Source organism: Ptiloglossa arizonensis, chromosome 10, assembly GCF_051014685.1.
Source record: "Ptiloglossa arizonensis isolate GNS036 chromosome 10, iyPtiAriz1_principal, whole genome shotgun sequence".
Taxonomy (NCBI): Eukaryota; Metazoa; Arthropoda; class Insecta; order Hymenoptera; family Colletidae; genus Ptiloglossa; species Ptiloglossa arizonensis.
Window position 1 is genome coordinate 17672676 of NC_135057.1, and position 24301 is coordinate 17696976.

A 24301-nucleotide genomic window follows, 5' to 3' on the forward strand; every position below is an offset into this window, starting at 1 on the left:
TTTTACGCAGTCGCGAGAACCGGCCACGAAAACATTTGGGTGTTTTCGTTTAAACGATCCACCCTGTACCTAAGAAAGGAAAACACTGCTGGATGAACGGATCAACGTTCACGACTACAATCTCGTGTAAATTCCGAAGAAATTCTCTCGGTAGATGAAAAAGTGAAATTTTCGTAAAAGACTGGACACGCGTACGAAATATTTGTAAAATTCTTAATTGATCCCTTTCAACGAGCATACATAATTAAACGATTTCGACAAGTTCCGAATGGATGTTCGTGAAAATCAAAGTCGATTTAAAACGTCGTTTTACGCTCCCAACGATACGGGACATGATCGTCGCGATGATTTTTTAATTTTTTCCCCTTTCTTTCTTCGATCCTGCAACGAGTCCGCGCTTTGCACTTTACACTTCGCGCTCCGCACTCCGGACTCCGGACTCCGGACTCCGCACTTGCCGGTGGACCGCGCTGTTCGAGTGTTAAGAACCACAGCCGTGTGACTCGATTCATTGCGTTATTACAAGTTTTACGAGTTAATTAACGGATATTTTTTAATATCGCACAGGCACTTGGGCAAAGCGGCTCTTGTTATTACATCACGCTTTTACACATCCAGCGGCGTTCAAATTACCGTGGGTGGCTCCAGCTATCGCGCTCGACCCATAATTAGTAAACTCGGTTAACGACACGACGCCCGTTCGTCGACGGTATCGTTACCCTCTCTTCTTTTTTCGCGTAAACTTCTTCCCACCGTGTGACCGGCTCGTAGGTAAGTGTAAAACGAGAAGTTACACATGGCCCACGGCATTATCCGTTACGCTTTCGCTCGTCAGGGTTTGCTTGCCAATTAATAAACGTTCCGCGAACTTTCCAGCTTCCGATTCCGGGGTCGAGGCAACTTACGCCGGGATCGCCGATACACTGTTTACGCCGAAACAACTCGAAAGGAAGGAGCGTTACTCTTAACCATTGCTCGAACTATGAAAATACACACGTACGTACGTACGTACGTACGTACGTACGTACGTGCACACGTACACGGGTACGTAGTACGTAACCGAATTGATCTCTCGAAATGGAACGTTATCCGTAGTGTTATTCGACACGGTTGAATCGCTGTCACGATACAGCTGGCCTGTATCGAATCGCTTTTCGACAAAAACTCGTAGCGGTTTTCGCGACAAGTTGCCGCGATCGCGTCGACCGACCTGTGCGTAATGGATATTTCAGGGATAGACGATCGATCGTCGACGATCGACGATCAAAGGTCTCGGTAATCGTTCGATAACTTTCCTTCAACGTTGCAGGTTCTTTGGTCAGAAATAAAAGAATAATCTCTCCTTGATGCAGAATATTCGGAATGTTTGAAATATTCGAGGCGTGTGCATAAAAAATGACCAATCGCGAAATTGTTCCGGACCAGTTACTCGGCTTGTCCGACCGGTAAACGATTATTGTATCGTTTTTACGAGTCTGTTTACCGGTAATACGCAGAATGCCGCCCCTTTTAACGCCGTCGATTGTTTAATCCAATTGGACGAATGGCCGTTAGCTCGTACCCCGGCAGAGCACCGATGCGTCGCGTCGGGTTGCATCGACTGCAACGGGCTGCCGCGCGTCCAGATTTACGAGGCGATTTACAAATTGGCGGTTATTGTGCTCCGCTTGGAAATCAAACTGTCCTGTAAATCAAAACGTCTGCCAGCGTTCATTAAACGTCAGACAAATCCTGGAAATCGGTCGTCGCGACTCGCACACTGCCGCCATCGCCGCCATCGCCGCCATCGCCGCCTATTCACATTTCTGGGTCCACGTTTTCGTTTCCGTCGCTAGCCTCCGTGCGTCGATGCACGCGCCGCCGCCGCCACCGCCACCACCGCCACCACCATCGCCGCCGCCACCACCATCGCCGCCACCACCGCTGCCGGCGGCCAGACATTAGCGTCCCGAATTTCCCAGGGAATGCATCTCGTCCACGGGCAAGTCGTAAACCATTTCCCCGGGCGCTTTGTTTTTCTCGTTGGTACGCGAGGCAACGAAATAACTCCGCACGGAGAGCATCGTCGAAAATAATTGTTTAATCCGCGCGCAGTTGACGAATCCCGGCCCGGTATGTTCACGTCGCATCGCTTTATTTTTACACGACGCGCTCGCATTTGCGCGGATTGCTTCCACGGCGCTGTGCCGATTACGAATTGGAAGAACCGGGAGAAAAGTGGCTACCGGATCTCGCGATTAATTCGCGAGCAGGAACAACTCGAAAGGATCGAGGTTCTTCTTTCGCGGACGGTGAACTCGAATCGGGCAAGACCTAACGGGTAAACGGTGTATCGATATTTTTCGCTGGAACGAAAAAATAACAATCCGTGGAAAAATGCATATTTTAACGGTTGGACGAGCAAAAAATATCCTCATAGTCGGAATCGCCGCACTGGCTGGAAATCACGTCGCCTTGCACGAGCCGGAACCGTTCGACGTGGTGCAACGCGGTGCAACGTAGTATTTCTTTCCTTTTTTCATTTATCATCGAATTTCGATCGGTGGGGTGCCGTAAAGATACGAGTGTGAAACGCAACCGAAAATAGGCTTCGCCTGGCGTCGATTATTCGACATCGAACACGATCGACATCGCGAAATTTTGCTCGTTAACTTTTCCCTTTGCTCCCGGAACCGTCCAACAAAGCGACTAATTATCGAAGATAAAACCGCTCGTTTCGTACTCTTTCTGGGAAGGAGGGGTGAAAATTTGAAACGTCGAAACGATACGTTTCCCCGACTTCCACCTTTACGTAGTCGTAGTTTGATTTTTTTCCCCCGAACGGCCCGACGCGAGGTAACGCGATCGATCGCGACAATTTCCGTAAATCATTCTCACAGCACGATCTTGGGTAAAAATGTTACGGGGATTTCGCGGTTCGAATCGTGCTGCTTGCAATTTCACTACCGACGAGAAACCGACGTTCGAACGGGAACTCTTTTTACGCGATACACGCTTCGTACGTGGTACCAAAGCACCGAAGGGGAAAGGTAAAAAGGTAAAAAGGGAAAAAGGTAAAAAGGGAAAGAGACGCGACAATTATTCGAATCGGTTGACATTTTCACGGCCGGCGAACTTTGTACTCTTCTGTCCCGGCAATTTTCCTATTTGTCTCGGTCAAGATGACACGACCCGTGACTCTATCTCCGCCGTTTCGGTACGGTCGTCGACGAGAGAGAGGAGGGTAAAGGACAACGATATCGAGTCGTTCGAAAGTCTGCTCGTTCTTTCGAACGCGTTGCCACGCGCCGCTTCGCTCTCTTACGCAACGTTCAAATCTCCGAAATTTATGAAAAGAAATTCGAAGCACCGACTCGAAGGGGTAATTTCGAGGGTACTGCGGACGGTGCGGCAGGGCTTGATCGTAAATTTCTCGTTACGAGCAGAACGAATAACTCATTCCCGATAGTCGCGTTCGCGGCTCTGTGAAACAGTGAAACAGGAGGCCGCGAACACGATTTTTGTGCCGTTCGTTCGACGACAAATCGCGAAGGAAACACGACGCCCGATCGCAACGAAACGCTCGTAATTGCATTCCGGAAACGAGCAGGTCGAAAAGCGACACGGCGTCCGTTCACGGTATCGTTTCGTGTCTTGGATAATTGCCGACACGCAATCCTGCCGCGTACACACGAGTACGTAGATACGTGTATACTATACAGCCGCGAACGTGGAACATTGTACCGTGTACCCGCTAATGCGCCATTTGACGCGCGTGCCGCGCATTCTGCTCCGCATTCCGCAAAAATAAAATCGCCGTTAGGCCACCGTGGCTCCGAACAAAACCGACGTTAGAGCGATCGTGTTTTTCCAATACCAAAGTCTAGCGTTTACAACGTTGCGCGAAATCGGACGAAACGCATACGTAATTCCGCGACAGTTGCGGGAACGTTCGGTGTCCGATTTTGATTTCGAAACTCGAAAGAAAATTGTACAACGACGAACGGGGAGAACGCTCGAAAGAGAGAAAATATCGAGTGACTAAAAATATCGCGACAACTCGAACGATAGCCGAGACAAACGCGGACCAGCTTACTTATCTAATATTAAAAGTTGGTAACTACCGACTGCGCGAAAGCAACGGAAGCACGACGACGATGAACGGAACCGACGGGGGCCGAATGGAAAAATGGTAAAAGAAGCATGAAAAAAGACGAGAAGGATGGAGACTCTTTCGCGAGCGGTTCTTTGGAATTCGGTGAACAACCGAAGAATGGGCTTATTCGGATCAACGTTTCTTAACGAGGAAAGTTGTGCTTACCGCCAGCTTTGTGTATCCTCGAGAAGGCTGATGGGGCAAGTCGGAAAAGTTGGTTGGCAAATTATTTTTCAAGAGACGTTTCTTAGTACTTGTATCTATCGACGTTGCAACATCGCGCGTGTTTCGCGCTCGGTATTCTATTATATACATACGTGTACAATATATGCACAGGTGTCTGTATTTACGGTAGCATTTCGATGCGACGAGAAACAAGACGATCGAATATTGCGCCGAATCGAGCATCCACGCGGAGAAACGCAAATGGACGAAACCGGATAGGAACTCGTTGCGACGCGACGCGAAAACATACGCGACTCTCCACATGCGTATATATAGTATACTATATAATACGCGTCGCACTTTTTGAGGGATATTTGAACGAACATTGACTCGAAGCAGAAAGGCTAGCCGTTCCATCGAGTTCTATATTTCTATTGCGTAGGCGTCGAACGTTTCTCGACGATTCTACCACGTCGTTATCCCATTCATCGCAAGGAAGGTACTTTCCTCCGGGGAATATAATCATTCTTTGTAACGCAAAAGTGTGCATCAGCAGGCTCGAGCGTTTTTTAATCGTTAAGTCTGCGCATATGGCGTCGCGAAACGAGGGGAATACCGCGGGAGTACACTTCCCGATCGGCAACGTATATCTTTGTAACTGCAAGAGCACTTGAGCTCGAGCACACTCGAGGAACCGTTTGAAGTCATCGAAAGAGAGAGAGAGAGAGAGAGAGAGAGAGAGAGAGAGAGAGAGAGAGAGAGAGAGAGAGAGAGAGAGAGAGAGAGAAAAGTGGTTGATGTTTGCGTCGAACGGGCTCAAAGAGAGCACTCGTGGTAAGTTTGGAATCCAACGAAACACGAACAAATACCACGAATCCATTAAATGTCCGATTAAAACTACACAATTCGCGTTCATCGTCGGGACATCCGAGATAGCGTCGATTTTCTCTCGCACGATCGGATTCGAGCGGACCACCGCCTCGGTAGTGGTTTTGGGTATTGGACTCTGGGATCGGAGGAAAAATTCGATCCTTTCGTTGACGATAACGCATCGCGCGTGAACGGAGATTTCCATAAATCAGGGTTATTTAAAGCGAGCCGCGCGTAATACCGGGGCCAATTGGAAATTTTGATTTACACCGGTTATCAAGAAAGCTCTGTAATAAGTCTCTTAAAAAGCGTACCTACAAATCGCCCATAACTCTTTGCCCGCGACAAAGCTCTAAATCCCCGATACGTTAACCCGGTGTAGCTTCGCGAGAGAGAAAGCGAGATAATACGTACTTTTTCACGGGAGTCCGTGGATTTCCGGGGACATATCGTCGAGGATCCACTGGTAGGCGAGCTTCGATTCCGCTCGGAGCGAGTCTTCGGGATTCGGTATTACCTGTACCACCGCGACGGCTGTCTATGAAACATTTATTCCACTGCACTCGGGCGGCTCTTCCGAAACGGCGAACGGCGAACGGCGAACGGCGAACGGCAAACGGCGTCGCAGAATTCACTGCGGATCGCGCGGCACTAGAATCGATCGAAAGGACCACTTGCGATTTCGCGTTAACGGCCGCGGTACGAATTTTCTTACGGGTATTCCTACGACTTTCGCGAAACCGACGACGAGCGTCAGCACCGACCGATGGGACGCGTATACCTCGACAACTCAGAAAAGATCCCTACGGTGGGAGAAGGCTGATCCAGCAGCCTCTTCTCCCAATGCGGGGGGGAGGGGGGCTCTTCCGTGAGGCATCGAGCTTGGACACAATTTCTCGTTCGGTGGCTCAACGATACCAACGATACCATTAGGATATTATTTCGCTACGAATTCCGCAAAATCGTATCTACTTTTCTTTCTTTTCCTTCGATCGATGGCATTTCCCTCCGTCTAAACGCTTGCGGATCCTTTCGCAATCTTCTATCTTGGAAAGAAACCGATACCATCGAATCGGACAACACCCGACACCTACGCGACCCTCGGTCTCGTTGTCCGGTCTCAACCCCACCGCTCGAAACACTTCTATCGGGGATCTTTTATCGACGAACTCGTCTCGGATCGCGTCCGTTCTCGGACCGTTCTTTCAACGCCTCGAGAACATTCTATCCTCTCCCGATACTTTCTTCTGGTCGTCTAGTGCGAGATACGCGCCGTTTGTCCGTTCTTTCGTTTTTCAATTAACAACGTTACCGCTTTTTTTACGTTTCTCTCGCCGGTCGGCTATGTTTGATTAATCGATAACGATAACGGTCTCGCGGCACAGCGAGCGATCAACGTAAACCGCGTGCAACGGACTTGGATAAATGTAGCTGGTTATTCATTGGCAAAATCGTGCGTGTGGCACACGCAACGTTGCGATAGCGGTGGAAATGCGATCGTTCGCACGACTCGATGCGACGCGACGCGACGACGCGCCGAGCCGGGCCGGGCCGGGCCAGGCCAGGCCAGGCCGGGCCAGGCCGGGCCTCCGATCGTCGGTACGCGATCGATCCGAAAATATTATACGTAGTTCGGTTACGGCCGGTCGGTGAGCAAACGATCGTTGACGATTCTCGTAAATTACGGCAACTATTTACGGACCGTCGAATTTCGGCGAAATCCACGACGGAAAGCAACCAAGAGCAATTTCATTCAAAGGTGGCCAACGGAGCTGCGCCGATTTCGTTCTCTTCCGGACACTCGCGGACAGTCGCGGGCTAAATCCAAATAGTGTCTCGTCTTTTCTCTCGAAATTTTCGCGAAAAAATTTCATTCGAGTACGAGCGGAAAATTTTTCGGTCGTAAATTGTTATAATTCGCGCCGATCTTCGGGATCGCGGTACACGCGTTCCTGTTCCAATTACAAGAACGCCACTTCGGCACGTTCGCCCACCCTCGGCCGACGATGTAGCGACACGCTTCACCGTGAGAGAATAAAATACCCAACTTCCGATAGTACCTAAATCCTGCGATCTCGTCGCTATTATCGAACAATAGGACCTTTCGACGCGCCGAATATTACATCGAAGCGAAGAAACGACGCGATAAAAAGACGAACTTTGGTCGCATCGTATTCTTCGGCACAGCTTCGAGAACAACAACGAATCGCGAAACTAGAGAGGAAAAGAGAGACGGTCGTTGGACGTTTCCGAATCGATCGAAAGGAGAAATCATCCGCGGAAGAAACGAAACCTTGGAGTTATTTGTCGCGAGAGACGACGGGATCCGAGAAGAAACGAAATTCGGTGTACTCTTTAGGTCCGTACCGCGCACCGATGCGATTCTCCTAGTGGAATTTTTCAAAGTTTCTTCCCGTCCGGAAAGAAGTACGCGTAGTACGCGGTTCCTCACCGGTCCAGAAGCCGCGTACGAAACCGACGCGAGGCGACACGAGGCGACGCGAGGCGACGCAAGGCGACGAAATGGAACTCGACCGGCGAACTCGAAGCACCTGCACCGTCGTCGACTATTCGTCGAAACGACGCAAACGACGGTTAACACGACGACACACCGCGATAGACTGGTTCGCGGTACGGCATCCCGATGCCCTTTTAGCCACGGCGAGGCTACTGCTGCTGAATGCTGGCTGGTGCTGACGGTGGAGGTGCCGGTGCTACTGCTCTACCCGCCTCGACGTATATACTATACGAGGAGCACGGACACGCGCGCTGGCCTTGCGCGAGCGCAATACTCCGCGATTCCGGCGGTAGGGGTTGTTTGATGCCTGCCTCCTTCGAAAATACTCCTTACTCTCACACCCGATACCCTGCAACGTTGCAGCGTTGCACCGTTGCACCGTTGCACCGTTCCACCGTTCCACCGTTGCACCGTTGCACCGTTGCACCGTTCCACCGTTCCACCGTTCCAGCGTTCCACGGTTGCACCGTTCCACCTCATCCTGGGAGATTCGAGACTCTCCAATGGTCGCAAACAACGACCGGAGGATGCTTTCACTTTTCTTTTTGAGATCCATCGAGAAACAGAGGGAAACGTGCGTAGCTACCGTGTCGATAAACGGTGTCGATATCGCCCGACCAATTTTTATTTCGCGCGAGAGATCGTTCCTCGTTTCTCGACATTTGTTCCGGAAAATCGCAGATGCAACCTTCCGCGAAAATCTATTCGAAAATGAACGAAGAATGAAAGTTGCGTTCGTCTTTCTCGACAACGAGGAAGACGGATAGTTAAAAGGCCGATTGAAACGAATTCCGACGGAAACAAGTCGTTCGACGGGCAAATCGCGAGAAAAGCTTTCTGAACGGTTGCGGCGGAATTCAACGATCCACCGACACCGACACCTTCGGGGAAACTCGATATCTCCGAATGTAAACCTCCAGCGACGAGAGCACGACAATGTCGGGCCGGCAGTACGTTCGTCGCTTTTCGAGCGCAAACTGGCGGTTGGAATTCTTCGATACGCGGTAACGAAGGAAACGCTTCGTCGACGATACGTAATTCCGGGACGGCGGCCTTCGGACGCGTACCCACGCGTACCCACGCGTACCTTTCGCGTTTGGTGTCGTTGCGTGGCTGAACGAAGCCGCAATACGTACGTAGACGTACTTCCGGGGCTCGGTGTACCGAATCGCGATACCGTCCCCGCGAAACGAGCGCAAGTATTTATTTTTCAACCGCGGCAATGTCTTTCAAATCGAACCGAAGAGGAATTCACCTTCCGGATTGAATTCCAGCCCGGTACGCGAAGCTGTACGTCCTCGTAGTCGGAATCGAAAGCTTCGTTCGATGCGCGTACAGATGGTATCGTACAGGGCGGCTCTGTTGTCAGACACGTACGACAAGGCTGCTTTTCCGTCTCTCCGAGTGTCGCGCGCTTACGCACAGGAGCAAGGATTACGTGTCACAAATTGGTATTACCCGTTGCGAACGTAGACACGGAGAGACAGGTGTATGCAACCGGTATTTCAAGAGCGGGGGAACGAACCGTCACCAAGTGCTACCAGCATACCCGATGCGATTGCGCGCGTGGATAAGGTTCGAACGCGCGGCTGTCCTGCGACAGGCAATTTGCTTCGCGAGGAAATAATTACGGACGGTTACGCGGTTGTCGGCTCGAACCTAACATTTTACCACTTACGTTGCACCGGAGCGCTCCGATTCGAACGATTCGAACGATTCGAACGATTCGAACGATTCTACGATTCGCGGCGAGTTCGGAATTATCGCGGCTACGGTAGTTTCCTCCGCTTTGTTCGATAGATCGATAATCGACCGTGTCTTGTCGTTCGCTCGAGAACACGTTCTTTTCGTTTCGAAAGGAGGAAGTTGGAGATACCCAACTCGACGCGGCTTCGGAAAAAGATCGATCCTCGTTATGGTTTTGCGGTAGAGTCGGCGCCTCATTCCGGACGAATAGACGATGCTAGTTTAAGTAGTTACACCGTTAGTTAAAAGGACGTAATGCATCGTTCCGATTAAACTTGCTGCGCAATTCCCCTCGAATTACTTGGCATTACTTGGCATTACTTCGCGCTGCAACTTTCACGGCGTTCCTTTTATCGATCCCCCTACCGTGAACATTTTCTGTATTTCGCAAACGATACGGTCGAATCGGGGCCGCCCTCTTCTCCCGGATCCGTTTCGTCCGTTCGCTTTCGGGCACGTTTCTCGGAATTTCGGGCACGCGAGATTGGACGATTCGAGTTCACGCGGTCGGTCGTTTCGATATCGAGCGTGTTCGTACGGCAATTGTTCGACGCTGGAAATATTTTCAGCGAGCTCGAGCGTGTTTAACCTCCTCTGGGACTTGTTCTCGGAAAAAGACAAAGATCGGTCGTCGTTACGCGGGGAACGTTATCATCCGAGCAATATAACGGACACGTTTCCGTGTCCGACTTGCATCCACGGACGGATTATTCCGTTGCGCGGATTGCGTCAAAGATCGCGACGAGGCGGGAATTTTCAGGCAGCGAACAAACGCGATATCGAAACAACGCGCCGCGAATCCTTTGGTTCCGATCTCGCGCGAGCAACAACAACGAGCGGAGAATCTCGGTAAACAGAGCATCGTCGCGTATACCCTCGCATCGAACGCATCCCCTGTCTTCCGCGAACGCTTCGCGTTTATACGAATTCAAAGTCAAAGCTTCTTAGCTGTCCATCGCCTCGGAGCTCGACCATTATCGAGAATGCGAATGCGAATGCGAATGCGAATGCGAATGCGCGTAACGAGGAACGACTATCAGCTTCGTATCCATCCAACTTCTAGACCTTCGAACTCTCCAAGTCCCCTCTTGACGTTCATCTTATAATATGTAACGCGAGTAGACGGCAAATTACCCAAATGGTCTGGTTCGATTCAACGAGACCGCGAGCAATAAAACGTGGTTTTCTCTTCAACGGACCCCGTAATAATTTATCCGATAAAGTCTGATAAACACTGTGGCTACCTTACGTTCACTCTAAATTCGAGCGTTGCAGATCGATAGGACACCTTTACGGCTTACCTCGTATACCAGCTACCAATTTCGAATTCCGCTCTATTCTCCTTTCGATCTACGCACGTTCCCGCGATTTAAATCAATATAATACTTTCAACAGCCAGGAACCGCTCATTATCGGCCGTTACTCTTCCGCTACCGGAGGGTGGAGCTCGATGTTACCTAGGTACATTCCCCGTCGCCGTCGTCGTCGTTGCGAGATCCCCGACGAACAAAATGAATTTTCATTACCGGAGCAAAAAGCACAAAAGCCATTTTTAGCTTCCTCGTCTATAGAGTTTCATTATTTCAATGCGTTGCAACGATCCTCGTAGCTTCGATCTCCCTTTTCTTTTCGTACAATTCGCGATCGAATCGGCCACGAATAAAGGGATTTCGAGCACACCGTCTCGCTTAACTCTCCAAGTACGGAGGCATTCTCGTAAGAAACGATATCGCGAGTAACAACGATACCTCTTTACCTGCGATTCGAATTGTCGCGAGCTCATCGGTCGATTCGATTCCAGGTGAAATTTCACCGCGACGAACGAAACCGATCGAATCGATTATTATACGCACAGCGTTTCGAGCGTTGTTGTCCATTGAGACAACAACCGATCGCACCGATATTCGTCTCGTTGTTAGGTTGGCGGGATCGAGAAATCGTGGGTTACTCGCGTCGTCGATAAATCTTTACGCGAGCGTAACGTTGCCCTTAAACGAATACACGGCAATAGACTGTCCGCTCTCGGGCGAAAAATTGCACGATACTGTATCGCGAGCGTTCACGGAGCACACTCCTCGAGAGACGATCTAACCTAACCTGAACTAGACCGGACCGACCGGACCGGACCGGACCGGACCGAACCGGACCGATCGAGACGAATCGAATCGGGTTGGTAAATTTCGACCGTTTTTAAGAAACGAATAAGCGTCTAAGCAGCTTCCTCCTCGGTCAATAATTACGCTGCAGCGTAATTAACCGATACGATCTAGAAGAAGATAGGCTTGTCCCGAGAAAGAAAAGAATGTCAAGCGCTCTATTGTACGTCGGCTCTTCCGTTTAACCCATTATTTTTATATCACCTGGTAACCCACGCCGGCCGATTGTTATAGTTTCATGGTAAATACAATCGGTGGGAGGATCGGAAAAGTTGCTCGCGAAGAGGGTGCAAAGTGTCTCGCGTTAAGAGGATCTAATTTTAAATAAGAGTACCCACGTACACACGTACCTACCGATCTATCTACCTACCTACCTACCTAGCTATTTTCCTTTTTATTACGTAATAAAGGGATCGATTCGTTTCGGATTTACAAAGAGACCGCAACGAGCGTTTCTAAATTACGAGACCGATCTTGCTCCACCGATCGTGGCAGACCGATATAGTCGGTTAAAGATAATAAACCGAATTAAGATTCAAAGCGCACGTCTCCGGAGTCGAGGCACGACCATACACTCCAGTTTCCGTGTGTAATACCAGCAACCGTGCGACGGTGAAACCTGACGCCCTTACTAAAATTATTCCGGACTAATTTCGCCCGATCCTCCGCCTACGTCTACTGAAAATATCGTTGCGGTTTCAACTACCAAGACGGATCTTTATCGATTCGCGGTCGTAACGAACGAAACGTTTTCGAATATCGTACCGTACACACCAAGATGCAACTGCGGGGTTTGTTCCAAAGCGACGACTGTCTATTCGATCGGCTGCCCTTACGCTTACGATGAATCAACGTCGTGGCGGTTCACGGCCATTCCGCTCAAGGCCGTTCCGAAGCTATACGTACAACCGTTCGATTTTCTCACGATTCTCCCGACGTGGGTCATTGCTGCGAATTTCATTCCGCGCGTTCGCCAAGATCTCGGTCTCGGTCTTGGAAAAACCTGGCCTCGAGCGGTGGTTCGAATTTCACTCGCTAAACGCTGAAATAAAATATACGCGTAGCAGTGGTCTTGGCACGCCGTAGCGATAAGTTAAACCGTACGTAAAATCCGTTTTAATTTACCCGTTAAAATAGGTTTTCCACGGTGGCGCTGGATGCGCCGTTCGTTTCCATGCGATCGATACAGTTTCCGTTCTTACGATTTTTCGGGGACGACGATCCTCCGAAACGCTCGAATGCTCGTTAATTGGTCGTTCGTTGGCACGACTCCTTGGTCCAGGCTGGACACGCGCGAAACGAATAACTTTCCAGCTTTGTGAAACCGAGTAGCGTCCAAGTTCGACCGTCGAACGTGTAGAAGCGAGCGAACGGGAACTTTCGCATTACTATAATACTTACGCACGCGCGCATTTTAATGGACGCAATACGAAACTCGCACACATTTTCGAGAAACTTTGCGAACCGTGTGCACCGACCACGGCGTATAACGAATGTTGTGTATCGACGTGATCCACGGCAATATCGCCTAAAATAGCAAGTGCCAATAACGGGGCAGGATGTTAACGATGGAAGGAGCAGCGTTCGTTAATTATTTACAAGTTTATCGATGCATCGCGTGCAGCGTCGCGTAAAGTAAAATTGACACGAGCCACGGCTAAAAATTAGCGAGAGTACCCGTCACGGGCCAATTTCTTCGTTCCGCAACGATAATTTACGAGCTCGTGGAAAGGACGTCGAACGAATACAAAATTGAATCCGATATCGTTGTAAAATTGAAACAAACATTGTTTCGCGTTTGCTAGACCGTTCCTCTCCTTGGTCGGGTTTCCAAGGCTCAAATTGCTGAAAAATCTGGCCAAAAAAGGGGGAAAAGGGGAAAATGGGAGAAAAGGGAAAAAAAGGAAAATTCGGATGCTTCGGTTTTAAAACGACAATGCAACGTTTCGAAAACCCTGAGGAAGAACACAGAGCTCTGCAGATTGCAACATGGACAACCGAAGCCCGGGGTGGTTGCTAACGCTGTTGTAAGTAATAGATACGCGCATACATAGATCCGGGCAATTGCTTCACTTAACGAGAAACACGTTCGACCCTCCTCGTGTTCGTTCCTTCTAACGGAATCCGATATTAACCGTCGCGTTGTTTGATACAGTGCGATGTGTTCCTTCCATGCTGCGTGGATTTCGCCGCGCTCTTTCGTCGCGTTCGTTTGCGCGACGCGGTGCGACGCGACACCTGGACTCTCCGAGGGGGGTTGTTCGAGGACCTTCGTTACGACGTCCAAGAAAATCGCTCGAGGAACGTGCCCTTTTCGCATTTCGAGTCTCTCGCGGTACACGATTCGAGTCTCTCGGATCCTGTCCAAGTTTAATCGTGTACGCGCAACGCGAGAATAAAACAAAGTGAAAAAAAGTCAGGGAATCGATAATGCGCGCAAGACGTCGATTTTTCGGCGATCTTTTCGTAGAGCCTGCTTCCCAAGGGATTCCGATCTCTCTCGCAGAGTTCAAGTTGCTCGTCGGCTCAATTTTACTCGACTAGTTCTCGAAAAGTTGGACAAAGAAACAAGTACTTCTCTTCCAATCGAAAAACGTTAAATTGTCTTTGAGACGACCTTGCGGGAAAAGGAAACTAAAAACATCACTTTTATCCGGTCGAGTGCTACACGTACAAGTCGAAGATAAAATTTGGTAATAGTTCACGTAGGAACACCGCACCGTATCGATCGAGCTACGTATACCTGCATGTGTGTATACATACGTGTACACGTACGCGTATATAGTACGTACATATGTAGAAAGGTTCGATTCTATCGCTAAATCTTCTCTCGCAAAGAACGCAATAATGAAAAGGCCACGGTATACCGATCGATCGGATATACTACAATGTTCCCAAAGCACTCACGTCCGAATCCAACTACCCTAACGCCGGCAAGGTCCAAAGATGCAATTAATGTCTCGAACCAAGTACAATAGGGAGGGTATAATCCAGATGTAACTCGTGCTCGAGGTGGAGCAGTCTCGTAAACATATGTCTCTCGTGGGGTATTTAATTCAGGAGCACCGACAGAGCTCGAATTGCCAAGTTGCCCCCGTTCCCCTGTTCCCCCGTTCCCCCGTTCCCTCGTCGGCGAGGGAGAGCGCAAGAAAATATAGAGGAGCAGGTGAAGGAAGGCTGCGTCCTAAAGGAGCGGCCACGATCTTCCACAGCCCCGTCGCTTTCTCCTTGGACGTAGTAAATACTGAAAGTGGAGGCTACCTCAGGGACTTTGCTGCTACTTCGGCGAGTTTACAGACCCTTCGACCTTGCTCGCTACTTGCTTTTTTTCCTTTCTCACTGGCCCGACCGATAAGGAGTCGAGAAAAGATTTTACACTTGGCCGGCGAATAAAAAGTGACGGTGGTCTTGTTGAACCAACGAAATCCTTTCGTTACCACGACTTCCATCGTCTTCCGTTGCGCGTTCGATCCGAAAGAACCAACACCCGTCGAACGAGTCGAAATATTCCAACACCCGTTGAACGAGTTCCCATCCCGGACCTCGACAGCTCGTTACGACCACCCACGGTCCCACGTTCGAACGTATTTCACGAAATCGATGCAACGAGAAGACGCTCGTCTCCGTTTCGTTCCGTTTCGTTCCATCCATCGAAACACCGCTCCTCTCAAACGTCGGTAAACCTCGGTAAACGTAAATACCTGTTTTGGCTTCATTCGCGATAATCGGGCCAATGAACGACAATGGATAATCACGGTGCTACCCTATGGTCGAAATTTGTGTATCCTTACGCGATCTTGTTGCGTCATCGAGCATGTGGGAACGTAACCTCCGGAACGTGTATAAAGGTGCGGGTAACGGGCCCTCCGTGCGTGTGTTGCGCGCGTTTGAGCGAAGGGAACACAATCGGCCAAAGAGGGGAACGACGACGGGGCGGAAACGCGGGAAGAGGCGGTGAAAGGGGTGAGGGAACAGTGCCCTTAATACCGAGCAGGAGTTCAAAGGTGGACCCCGCAACAACGCATCTAATTACTTGCTTCCTCCGTAGTCCGTGGCACAGTGAATTTACATCTTGTTTGTTCAAGCACCTGTAGCAAGCTATACCACCCTTTCCCTCCCAATCGCGGCCACTCCCACTTCGGTCCTCTCCCACCCTTCGATGTAGATTGGATACTGCCTATAAACAGGCAATTGCCTTTGACTCCGAATGCCCTGCTGCAGAAAGTCTAGCAGCCGCCGCCGCCACCGCCACAGAGTAGCAATATCTTGCGCAGGTTCGGGTCGTGCCCACCGGGCACCCCGATACTCTTCCCAGCTCGTGGAAATTTGTGCTTCGGTGTACAAGAAAATCTCGCGCAACATTGGCTTCGCCGAACCATCGAAGGCGTTTTCCGATAACTCTTTACTCGCGGACTACTATATGTCGGGTTCAAGGACAAACGTGACTAGATCCTAGAACGTTTCGAGCGGGACCGAGAACGGAAGAACGGGAGAACGGGAGAACGGGAGAACGGGGGACTGTGGAGTGGAGTAGAGTGGATATTTAAGACACGTACAGCCAGTCGTACGAGCCAAAAGCTATCCCCGTAGTGTAGATGTATTAGCGGCGCCGTTACGATTCCGTGTTTACCTGCAAAACGTATCGCGATCGAGACAATTGTTGTACACTTTTAAAGATTACTCGCGGTATTCTCTAAATATTGTCGCAACTTTTAAACTTTTAAACTTTCGAATCGATCGGTACGCCGTTAATCATTCCCAGAATCCAAATATTTATGTAAAATTGATATCCAACTTTCGAAAGCGACGACAAAGCATCGCACAGCTAAGACCTTCGGGCAATGTAGGCCGCGAGCGAACAAAACCATCGCCGGTACCGGCTTATTTTCTTCGTCCGACCAACCCTTTAGTCTGGCCCCCGAAGGAACGTCGGACGCTCTTAGCAGATGCAACTGTCAATGCTACTGCACGCTCGAGCGAAGACACGCGCGTATCTTTTATTCCTCCATCTTTTTCCATCCTTTGGCAAAACCGGGCAAAGAAATAATTTCTGGTCGATAAGCGGACGCGGTACAACTCGTTTTACGCAAATCGATTTATTCGCTTAATTATCCGTGAACTTTGAGCTAGACTGGTTTTCAGGTAACACGTCGTCCAAATACGATGGAAGAGGAAACTATCGAAACTCTACGCCCGTTTCGGCAGTGGGATCAATTAGAAAGTTCAACGGAAAGAGATAACTCTCGGATTAATATTCCTAAAGAGCAACTCTTCGCAGATCAGAAGGGCGAACGAACAGTGCACTGTGCTCGGAGACAGAGTGTAATCAGCGTGAAATGTTTCTTTCACGACGATCTTGCTCATACATTTGATGCAGTCCGTGTACTTTTGTCCGCTGAGCGGCAGTGGCGCAGGAAACGGCAAAGTCGCGAAATTTTCCCTCGATCCATAATCGAATACAAATATTAAGATTCCAATATTCGAACACCTCGGAAGAGTTTCTTTTCGTCGAGGTCAAATTGAATATTCGGCTCACAGCACGCGCAAATCGCGTATCGTAAAACTCTTTCGCTTCGAATCTTGCTCGGATGGTAAACGAATAAAAAAGAGTACTCGGTATTAGACTCGAAATATTCTTCCGTTACGGAGCTGCGCGCACGTAACGCGTATTCGTAATCCGAACAAATTCACGAAGCAGCACCGCGGTCCCGGGTTTATACGATGACGGTCGATACGCCAAAAGTGCGCGTACGCGATTTATGGAGGTGCACGTCGAACAGAAACGTACGCAGTAGGTTCGGTTTCGATAACGATACGAACGTTTATCGACACTGTGACGCCTTTCTTCGACTCCGGGTCAAATAGCGTTGGCCGTGGCTTCCCCGACTTGTTGATATCGGTAACGATCCACGACCGTACGGCTCGCCTCCAAAAATGTACGACGTATAATTAGCGTCAGCCATACTTGGCTACCGCATCTATCGAAAAGCTTCGAACGGAGAAACTGGAAAGTCTAATATTTGTCGCGTATCGCCAACGCAAAGCTTCTGCGAACGTAGTCGCTGTTCCTGCAACGAACCTCGCTCCTCGATGTTACGCGTTACGCCAATGAGCGTCTTCCTTTTCTCTCATATTTTTCTACACCCGAAATGTAAAATACATGTGCACGCATTCGACACCGAGGCAGGATGCGGTCATTTCCATTAGAATGCGCAAGCCAACGCGAATATATATATATATTCAACTTGTCTGTACTCGTACAAGAAAAAATGAGACCGTTGACTCGATTTGCAAGAGTTTCAATTACCTTACTCTCGGTATTGTTGCAACGTTCTCCTGCTCTTCGATTTTCGCGTTACAAGTGCAGAAACATGTAAACGTGGATCTCCGGCTCGATATTACCGGGGAAAATTAGTCCGCGTTACACCACACGCGTTGCCGATGAGTTCGCATCGAAGCGTTATAGTGAAATCATTAACCTGAATTGACTGCGTGAACGTGCAGTCGATTCCGACCATAATCCGCCGTCCCGTAAACACAGGACTTTCAATCATATTAATGTAGACACGACGCACCTAAATCATTACAATAAATGGAATAATAGATGTTAGCGCTCTCGGCGAATATCAGAGGAAACTGTATTTTCATCGAGCGCGGTGGACACGTTGCAACGATAATTGCAAAAACGGAATACGCCGCATAAATAGGACGAAGAGCAACGCGATTAGTCGACCTAGAAAGTATTTGCGATCATTTTTATCGCGCACTCTCGTCCACTTTCGCTAACGTCGCGTTCTCGCATCGATCCCCATAGTCGAGACGTAATCTAGAAATGGATTCCTTCCTACCGAATTCAATCACCGTTTGTTAATTAACGTTAATAGGTTATGGTTTGCCGTCTTGCCCGACTGGTTATACCGAAGGCATTCGATGGAATCGCGCATACCGTACTGGGAGAAGAGAGACACGAAGAGAGAGAGATAGAGAAAGAGAGTGTAACTGTTTACGCGCTCGTGTCGTACGCAAGATGCTCAGTTACGGCGGTGCAAGTTACGCAATACAGTACATTGTCTAAACCGTCCCGCGAGATTCGTACGTTAACGAATTGTTGCGTCGTTCCGTATTGTGTCTCGATGCGCGATCGTGTCTCGCGATTCCAGCGATCCGGTAAAAATGAACCATTACTCGTTCTGAATCCGATCTAAATATCAAATAATTACGTAGGTTCGTTATACGATAGGTTTTAGATCGTGAAAATCGTAACATACTTTTACCGAGATTAAAATTACCTTTCTCGTCTGGTTACGCTCGTTTACTACTTTTTTCAATCTTTGATCCGATAACGCCTACTTTCTTCGTTTGTTAACGGACGAATAACAAGCTATAACAAGCGACGAATATTCGGAAGTAGACGTAGACGTCGTTGATCGCCCTTTTCGATCGTAGCGTCGATCATGATCGGCGTCTATGTAACGAGCAGTCGTTCCTAGTATCGATGCACTCGCGATGTGCGAACTTTTTCGTACAGAGAGAACGTTCGCGCGCACTTGCGTCGTAACGAAAGGGTCAAGGGCGAATAATACGTACCGGTGTGCAATGGTAACGGCTACAACGATAACGGAAATGTTGTTAAAATTGTCGTTAAAATCGCAGCGATAACGCGATGAGCGAAGCAACGATTTTAGCGCTCGGTTCGTGCGTCTATCGACGACCGCGCGCGCTCTTTCAAATATTCTCGGTGCTGTAATTCGAAGATCGATCGCGGAGTAATCTAGTTTTCGCGTAAAGCGATATTTCATTTTCCGAGCGAGTGCTTTCTGCGATCCTCGCGCCGGTCTTCATTCGTCGCCGTTAGACTCTAATGCGGAAACTGACACGCAAGTACGCCCGGAAGTTTCCCCGAAGAACCGGGAATTTCGTCGAGAGAAGGAATTAAGACGTCATAGAAATGGATCAAAGAGTTTAATTAAATCGATTCAAGGATCGCGCGACAAAATTTCACGTCTCTTCGCACCTCTTCGGCCCATGGATTCCTTCTCTTCTTACGTCGATCGTTTTACGACTCAATTCCACAGGGGTTTACGCCGTTAACGCTCGGCACCGTTGCCATGTGAAAAATAAACAAAGCGAACGCTTTCGTAGCTACGATCCGATTAAAGAGAATCTCTCGACTCGGATACTTTTTGTAAACTCTCGTACTAATTTTCTCTCTCGATTTTCGGTCTCTATTCTCAACTTTTCGATTCTTCGACTCTGTCTCTTTCTCGTTATCGTACAATACAAACCTGTGAAACGATAAAAAATACCAGTGCGACGAAACGTGGCACAGCACGTAATACCGTACACGTTCACTCTCGGAAGTAATTCTGTTCCGTTAGTCTCGTATCGCGATTTTTTCATCGGTATAGAACACGTTCGAAGCTTTTTTCTTGTATCTCGCGCGACGAAGGAGTATCTTGGACGTTTGGTCGAAGCTAATCTAAAAACGATGGCGGCACTCGGTGTAACGATCACGGATTTTCTTTGGTTTCCCTCGGTTCACCGGCCGTTATATCCTCTCCCTGAACGATTTCATCTTATATCCGTCGGGATTAGAGAACCTCTGTTCGTGACCATTTCATTACTCATCGTATACGCTCCCTGAAACTACGCGTTCGTTCTGTTTGTCGCTCGTTCTCTCTCTCTCTCTCTCTCTCTCTCTCTCTCTCATCATCCTTCTCCGCTCTGTAGCGGTGTAGGTCGTTCTCCCATTTTTTTTCTTTTTTTTTATTCCATGCTTCCTCTTTCTCCAAGTTTTCCGCGTCTCTACCTTTCCAACGGTTGCGCAGGCTGTTCGCAATATTGTAATGCGAAGCACAATACGTTGCACCCGAAGAGAGATACGCCACGATAAAGAACGGGTCGCATCGAGCTTAGAGAAAGATTAAAAAAGAGAGTATAATATGTCTTGCGGGGATATTTCGCGAATAACGATACGACGGTAGACGGATGCGTACGCACGAGATCCTTAAGTGAGATTAATCGATCGATCCACCGTTGCCACCGCGCGGAACAACCTTTTCCCGTCCCGTTTCTATAACGCGTTTTCAAGTTTCATATTCGCTCGATGAACCGTGGAAGTGGTAACGAACCAATCGAATCGATTGTTTTTTCTAATGCACGGACAACTTTTCTTCGGCCGGAAATGAAAACTATTTGGCGAATCAACCAAGTGGTACAGGAGACAAATAAAATAGCGAAACAAATGGAATAGTTTAAATGAAATTTTAGCAATTTTAACAAGATCCAACGTTTCGCTCGTTTCGCACGTCTACAACGAGTCTACGATACGTTACTCCCGAGAAGATGAAAAGAGAAAAAATATTTGAATTTCAGGACCGAGCAACGTACGCACATGTGTATGTATGTATGTATGTATGTATGTATGTATGTATGTATGTATGTATGTATGTATGTATGTATGTATGTATGTATGTATGTATGTATGTATGTATGTATGTATGTATGTATGTATGTATGTATGTATGTATGTATGTATGTATGTATGTATGTATGTATGTATGTATATTACCGCTTTCCGATAGTTGTCGGTGTTTTCCAACGACGCCCAAGAATAATAACGGTGTCGTTGCTCGTCGTTTGCTCGTCGTTTGCTCGTCGTTTGCTCGTCGTTTGCTCGAACATTTTTTTATTTCCGTGACGTAGAATCGTCCCGAGCGGGTTGCTCGAGTTTAGATGTCCCCTACGGGGAACGAGATACGACGAAGGGGAAAGGGGAGTCGCGTGTTCTATCGATTTCTTAGCTACGCCAAAGAGATCATACGGTAAATGGATCAAGCGCGCGGAACGTTTCTTCGATAGAACTCTCGTGCTACTTCGGAGGTTCGATGCTGCACTTTCCATGCTGCGCTCGAAGAGTGCATCCCTTTGAGATTTGTTTCGTTTCCCGATTAGAACGGCTGCAGAAGCAAAAGCCAAAGCAGCCGCTTTAAAGAAGGAAAATCGGATTCACGGGAAACGCGGCGGATAACGAAGTTCGAGGGAGGACGCGTCCACGTCGTACCGGAACTCGATGAAATCTCGATGCACGCGGAAAGTTCGCATCGCTGTGAATCCGTGTCTCTCGACGACCTACATAGATACCGAGACGATGAGATTGGTAAAAAATCTTGAAGGAAATTAACGGGCCCTGAAACAGGTGCGACTCGAGCGAAATCTCGCTTCCGGAGAATGCTCGAACGGGAAAAATAAATACATAGATATATCCTCGGTTGGAAGAGAGTGGAAAGAGTAAGGAACGCTGAAAAACACAGGAGAGCGCGGTGCCGAGCACGGATGGCTTCTCCGCGATGGGCCCGACAAAATTTGTCGAGCGTCGAGCAAATTGCGATGATTATACGGCTCGTGCGGGCAGGTAGGCGGACAGGTGGGTGGCCGGGCGAACGAGCGAGCTAGCGAACGGTCGGGGAAAAAGGAACGAAAGCGAAAAAGAAAAAGAAAGGTATTCCATAAAGCGTAATGGAGGGCTCGCAAATATTTATCTTTCGGTAGGTCTGAAGCTGCGGGAGAAGCGCAAAGAGCCATGCGAAAACGTTCCGTGTGCCGGATGGCCCTTGTCGCGGCACAGAAACGCGGAAAGTTCTCGTGACACGATTACGCCGCTCGGTGACCAGAAATAATTTCATTAGCCGCCCCGTAAACTCATCCGGCGCGCCGGTTCGTAAAGAAACGGTACGCATGGGAAATATGTACTTGGGCACGTGTATAATCGCGCGCCGCGGACGCCTTAAGCCCCTCCCGCGATCCCTCGGGAACTCTAATCACGGTACTTAAGTTCCTGTTGCTTAGACGCGCCGCGCTACACCGCACCGCACCGCACCGCACCGCACCGCACCGTACCGCACCGCACCGTACCGCACCGCACCGCACCGCAGCGCAGCGCACCGCACCGCACCACACCACACCGCACCGAACGTTGCACCGCCGTGGATCGGCTTCCGGGGCCGTGCAAGTGCACGTCGTGCCGCCGCCGGCATGTGCAAAAGCGAATGGAATGATTCGCGCCACCGAACACGCTTGTTAACGAGCGAAACGACAGTTTACACGGCTAGACGAGACCCACCCGAAGTTAATGGACGTGTATCTATGTTGTACGTGTATCGATGAGATTCCAAATAGCATCTGAGAATATCCTTCCGCCGCGCGAAGAAACATTTACGAGAAGCCGAAAAGGTTCAACGTTGCCCTTTATCGTCTCTCCCTTTGTCGCGAAACAACTCGGAGCATTCGCTCTACGGTCTATTGGAGTTTCTCAAATTTTACTTTCACCTATCGGATCGATCGACTAGTTCGTAATCGGCGATAAATTGCGATCGAAAACGTGGCTCGAACCCAAATCGGAACCAAATCTCGAAATCCCACCGATGGAACCGAACATACACGATTCTCTGAAAGTACGCGACAGCGACGTCCGCGCAACACTAATCCACGGTGATCGTGGCAAATACGAGCCGCGCAAGAAAAGCCTAACGAAATTCCCGACGAGCAGATTCACGCGATTCCGTGTTCCTTCGTTCTTGACGAGGGTCGTCACGGTCCTCGAAATTAGCCGCGAATATCCGAGACGTTGACCACGCAAGCTCCGTCGCAAGAACTTGGCCCTGCTGAAAGTCGTCCGAAATAGACAAGAGAAACGTAGTAGAGAGAGAGAGAGAGAGAGAGAGGTGGGATTACAGCGGATGGAGAGATCCGCGAGCGAGCGTGTACGCGGGAGCGAAAGAGAGGCAAGCAGAGTGGAAGGTGCAGGAGACGGTAAAACGAGGCGAAAAGAGAGAAGAGAAACCGAGAAGGGATCTCGCAAAACGTATACAGCTGAAACTGACACATCCTCTGCCAGTCTACCGGCTTTTCTAGCAGGTAGAGAAGGACGAGCGAATCTAGACACTTACTTAGCGACACACGCAGCATTTTGCCGTCGAGCCGAACTTTCTAGCTTCGTCTCAAAGCTATTTCCCTCTACTCTCTTTCCAGACGGTAAACCTCTATTTCTCGCTTACTACTACTTTCTTGACGGGGCGTTGTATTAAACCGTAGCTCGTGTCGCGGCTCGACCAGAGAGGGCGCACGAGTTATCTCGTCCAAGTTCTATCGCGTACCCTGCCGCGACTCTTTCTTGGAACTCCTTTTCGTCCTCCGAGAGTCATACCCCCGTCTTCGATAATACCGATTGAATCGTTGGCGGATTAACTTCAATCGTGTACCGGAGTACGTATCGGTACCATCGCTTCGATCTGTTTGAATATTTTCGCTGAAAATATTCCACTTTGGCGACGATACGTCTAGAAACACTGTCCAAACGGAAAGCGATCGGTCACGGAAACGTCTCGCCGAGTCCTCGGTTGTCGTCGTCATCGTCGTCATCGTCGTCATCGTCGTCGACGTCGTCGTCGTCGTCGTCGGCTTCTTCCTCCTCCTCCTTCTTCTCCTCCACTTTCTCGTTTCTGACGCGTTGTCGAGTTTCAAGACGAACCGCCTCACACCCCGCAACCGCCAAAACCCGCAACCCGGTCCCCTCTAACCGGCAGCGCCTGCTTTCAACCCTTATCAAACGCGTCTGATTCTGACAAGCGATTCGAATTTGCCGTGTATCCGCGACGCCAACGAGGCTCTTTAAAGTCGCAACGTACACCTTATTACGTATCTTCGAAACCG

General features: G+C 49.3%; 2 protein-coding genes across 3 annotated transcripts in view; one reads left to right on the forward strand and one right to left on the reverse strand.

The window, feature by feature from the left end:
• The window catches only part of LOC143152486 (lachesin), a 114253-nt gene extending 106391 nt beyond the window's left edge, over window positions 1-7862 (reverse strand). Inside the window, exons 1-2 of the mRNA XM_076322691.1 lie at window positions 7538-7862; window positions 5585-5821 (exon numbers count right to left, since the gene is read on the reverse strand). The gene's annotated coding sequence lies outside the window, so the exon portion shown is untranslated. The remainder of the gene's footprint in view (window positions 1-5584; window positions 5822-7537) is intronic.
• The window catches only part of LOC143152484 (UDP-glucosyltransferase 2), a 62509-nt gene that overhangs the window by 32218 nt on the left and 5990 nt on the right, over window positions 1-24301 (forward strand). The gene's annotated exons all lie outside the window — the stretch shown is intronic.